We start from the raw sequence: 5113 nt of genomic DNA, 5'->3' as shown, positions 1-5113 counted from the left end.
TGCAAAAAGGGTAACTATGAGAGTGATGGTTAAGGTAATTTGCTTAACTGTAGTAATCATTTGTGTGTGTGTGTGTGTGTGTGTGTGTGTATAAATGTGCTATATACTTAAATATACTTGCAATTTTTTTTAAAGAGAGAGAGAGAGAGAGAGAGACAGAGAGAATTTTAATATTTATTTTTTAGTTTTCGGCGGACACAACATCTTTGTTTGTATGTGGTGCTGAGGATCGAACCCGGGCCGCACGCATGCCAGGCAAGTGCGCTACCACTTGAGCCACATCCCCAGCCCCCATACTTGCAATTAAAAATAATAAAATGTATGGAAAGGAAAGGGGTTAATGGGGGAACCCACAGACTAAACAGACTTAAGAGATTTATCAAGTTTTCTTTTTTAAAAAAAGGAAGAATTATTATAACATTTAGATATGCCTAATTGGATGATAGATGAGAGGAACTAAGTACTCTAAAAAGTAAGAACCCCAATATTGTGGCAAGAAGGGTTGGGTTTGTGATGGGAATGGGGCCTCTGGATGGTTTATAGGATAGTAGGCAAAGTTCTGGTTTGTTTGTTCGTTTGTTCTTTTTTGTGGTAGTGGGGATTGAAGCCAGGGCCTTACGATGCTAGAAGTTCTCTACCACTGAGCTACAGCCCCAGCCCTTTATATTTATTTATTTTTAAAATTTTGAGACAGGTTCTCACTAAGTTCCTGAGGCTGGCCTTGAACCTGTGACCCTCCTGCCTGAGCCTCCTGAGTAGCAGGGATGATGGCGCCAGGCAAAGTTCCGTTTCTTGACTGGGCTAGTAGTTAAAGAATATGTGTGCTTCATAATAATTTGCAAAACCATACATTTACGTGGTTTTCTGTCTTTGAGTTTTATTTTACAAGGTGAAGAATAGCCAATGAGCCCTGTTGGGTTGTGTGTGCACGTGGCTTTAAGCTCTGGAACTCAGAACAATAGTTCAGGAGCCGGTGGCTGTGGTTCTTCCAAACCCTAGCACGTCTGCAGCTTCTTTCCTCATAGCACACCTCCAGGAAGGAGACCTTGCAGCCTGACCAGAGAAGGATCCAGGGAATTGGGGTCACGTAGGCCGGGCTGTGTGAGCTTCTGACTGGTCACCTACTGTTCAATGGCTGAGCCATGTCATGCGACCCCTCCAGGCCCGCAGAGGATCGACTTCCTCATGCAATGAGGGATAATGGATTGTTGTAAGGATTAGACAAGAGAGTGCAATGGTACACAGTAGGTGCTCAGTGATGCCTTACTATAATTATTTTTTATGAGTCAAAGAACAGGTTGGCTAAGTGGTAGGGCCTGGAAAGTGCGTGCGGACCTGCCGCCGTGCTGGGTAGCTGTCCCGAGTATTCCCATAGTTGATCTGGGACCCAGACAAAGGTCTTTTCTCCTCCAGCTGGCGGCCTTCTCCTGGAGGACAGGCCCCAGCAGGGAGGCATTAAGTCATGCTTCTGTGGGGCTGGAAGCACGTGACCTCTCTGGGGTGTTCTGCCCTTGACATCAATGAATGAATCAGAAGTTGGTGAGTGTTAGGGAATCAATAAGTGACCCAGGGACAAAGGCAATGACAAAGCTATTCTCAGTGATTCCCTTGCCATCCGGGGGTGTGACATAGAAGGCACTGGCCCCTGAACAGGAAGCTTTCTGCTATCTGGGGCCCAGATGTAGCCTCAGCTGCTGAGGCCACCCGGACTCATTCCACCTCTCCCAAGACAAGTCTAGGTGACATGCTCCTCCTCTCCCAGGGGACATTGGGCAATGTCTTCACATATTTTTGGTTGTTGTAACTGGGAAGATGTTACTGGCTTCCATGGATGGGGCCAGGAATGCTGTTGGACACCCAAATCACACAGCTCCCCGCAGCAAAGCATCATCAGAGCCCCCAAACGGACAATTCCATGGAAGGAAGTGCTCAAGGAGACTTGTGACCTGGAATCTTCTGGTCCTGCCTCAGGGGCCTTGACATACTTTTAGGATAAAAAGAGGTTATATTGCTGGGCACAGCAGCACATGCCTGAAATTCCGGCTACTCGGGAGGCTGAGGCAGGAGGATTGTAAATTGAATGCCCGCCTTAGCAACTTAGAGAGAACTTACCTTAAAATAAAAAATAAAAAGGGCTGGGGGTATAGTTCAGTGGTAGAATGCTCCTGGGTGATTCAATCCTCAGTTACCACAGGGGGGAAAAGAAAAAAGAGTCATAATACAACTTGCCCAAAGATGATGGTTTTCTGACTCTAAGGCTCAGTTTGAGTTGGAGATCTGTCCTCCCTGAGGTTTCCTGAGAACTGAAGTTCACAGTTTATCCTAAATAAGACTTCTGAAAGCTGGGCATGGTGGCACACACCTGTAATCATAGCAGATTGGGAGGCTGAGGCAGGAGGATTGAAAGTTCAAAGCTAGCCTCAGCAATTTAGCAAGGCCCTAAGCAACTGTAAAGCACCCCTGGGTTCAATCCCTGGTACCAAAATAAATAAATAAATAGATAGATAATTAAACAAGACCTCCAGAAGACAACCTGAGCCACACAACCAGGAGTTCTGGCTTCCCTTTCTCTTGGGAGTGCTCACAGCACCGCCTCTCAGGGGCTCTCCATTCCCAGCTCTGTGATGATCCCAGCCTGGCTCTGGAGCCAGCATGCAAGCCCTTTCAAGTTCAGGCCCCGTCTGCCCTCCATCCACACACCATGCTCTGAGCCTCATGCTTGCTCGATCAGCATTGCCTGCAACCCCCACGCTCTTACTCACAGCCCTGACTTTGTTCAGTGATTCCCAAATGTGGTACCCGTTCTCCCTGGACGTCCAGTCGGTTGGACAGGAAGAAAAGGATGACTGTCTCTCACTTGGCTACTTAGGCATTTACTTTAACGTGTATTAGGACAAAGGAAGAGAGCAAGTAAATGCATGACATGGGGTGTCACTTTTAAACAAACGTGTTCAAGTCTTAAAACAATAGTCCAATAAAATATCATGTAAACGTTTTGCCGGTGATGGTCATATGTAGTAAAAATCGTGGAGCTGGGGTGCCCAGACATGAAATGTGTCATTGCTCACTCTGTCCCTGGCTGAAGGCTCTTCTCCCTGCCTCTGTGTCCCCTCCCTCACTGAGCCCCTTGACCAGTGAATGCTCCTCATCCTGAAGATAAGCATCTCCCCTCATCCCCTCACTTCTAGCTGGGTCCCATGTCTTTCCTCTGTGAGTTCCTGGATGGGACCCAGAGCTAAGATAACCCAGAAGTGAAAGTGCCCAGCACAGGGCTAGACAGAGCAGAGGCTGTAAGGGGCTGTGTTGTTGAATGACACAGAGCACTGCTTTTTACCACGCACTGTTCATTTCCCGTTCAGACCATCCCCAGGAACAAGCTCCTGACCAGAACAGAGGCTCCGTAGCGAGCCAGGGCAGGAGAGACCTTCAATGCATCTAAACCCGCACCCTGAGCACCGTGCAGCCCCGTCCACAGACCTGCTGCCTGGTGCCACAGAGTCTCTGACTTTGGGCCTGGGAGACCTGGGTCTGTCTGAGTTTGGCCAAATCAGTTTTCCTGTCTGAGGGTCAGTTTCCCCATCTGTGGAGCCAGGAGGGGGAGTGGTCCCCAGGTCCCAAGGCGGCCGCGTTTTGACCTCAGTAGGTAGTTGTGGAAGCACTTTGAGTAAGCCATCAGGCACTTCTGCACGAGTGGAAGGGGTGGTTGTTTTTCAACTCCCTAAATGAGGACAACCTGGTGCTCTGGGGCTTTCAGCGCGATGCTGTGTAACCAGAATAACCAGATTGCATGTTCATGCATCCACACACGTGTGCGCGCGCACGCACACACCCTGATTACAGAATGTGGCTTTCGGGCCTCTTTGAGATGCTTTGAGATCCAGCTCACACAAGCTGCTCAGAGAGAGTGTTGGAACTCCGCAGCTTAGAGGAGAAAAGCCCAAGAGAAGGGAGACCCCATCCGAACCCCAAAAGGGCTTCTTCCTCGCAGCTCCCCTTGCCAGGCCCTGGCGACAGGGGATGGAGGGTGGTCTCCCTCACAGGCTTCCATTTGAGCAGGGAGGACCTAGGAGAAAAAGCCATTCCATTAAAAGCTGCAAGGACGAGCACCCAGTGACACAAAATGGAGCAGAAACCTCGAGAATTTCACTCCAAGTCCCAGGGAGGCAAGCTCACACAGAACACACGAGGAGGTTGTTTTAAGATGAAGGTTTTACCCCAGACTGGGACAGCACGGCATTGGGGGGCATTGAGGGGCATCACCTGAGGGGACCACTTTTCCCTTTGAGGGAGGGAGCTGCCTTGGACTTACTAGCAAGAGGAGTGCTGGGGGCCTGCCCTTCCAGCATCAATGGTGGGGAGCTTGAGGGCACAGAGAAACCCCTCGGAAGATGGTTTCCGAGAACAGCATCTGCCTTATTGTGCAGCAAAAATAGCTCTTACAGTGGGTAGGTGCCAATTTACATACATCAGCCACGGTAGGCCAGAGGTGATATAGGACATACCATCTTATGGGAGTCCAGACACCAGGAGTTCAGAAACTGCCATGTGTGCTGACCTTGCACCAACAGGGGAATGACTTCTTGTCAAGGGAACCAGGAAATGGCACTTGTCAGTGTTCTGACAGCACTGTGTCCCCAAACATAGCTGTTCTGTGTTAGGACTCCCTGCTGCACGGTGAGCAAGGTAAGCATTCCTCCGCGAGGGTCCAGAGTCAGGCCCTGCAACAGCGGAGTGGAGTGAGTGCTCCCGCCGGGGTCAAAGCTGCCAGAAAACACAACGTCAGGGTCAGGATACTCCAAAGGCCTCCGACAGCCCATGGACCCCCCCCCCGCCCCCTTGCCATGTCCCATGCATGGCACTGGGGCTGGGAAGTCAGACGGCAGACAGTTGTGTAACAGTGCGCTGGAGTGATGCCACCCCACGGGCAGAGAGCCACAGGGAGGCCCATGCAGAAGAGGCCATCCCGGTCAGGGAGGAGAGCGCGGCCCCTGCCAACGGTGTGCCCGCGCCCCCCAGAGTCATCGGGGCCCAGAAGACACGGGACCTGGTTCTATGACTTCACTCCACTTGGTCTTTCTGGGTCCCACCATTTCACACTCTCCCAACTCCACAG

Source organism: Ictidomys tridecemlineatus, chromosome 4, assembly GCF_052094955.1.
Source record: "Ictidomys tridecemlineatus isolate mIctTri1 chromosome 4, mIctTri1.hap1, whole genome shotgun sequence".
NCBI lineage: Eukaryota > Metazoa > Chordata > Mammalia > Rodentia > Sciuridae > Ictidomys > Ictidomys tridecemlineatus.
The sequence above is the reverse complement of the archived record's forward strand: the minus strand, read 5'-3'. Positions refer to the sequence as shown.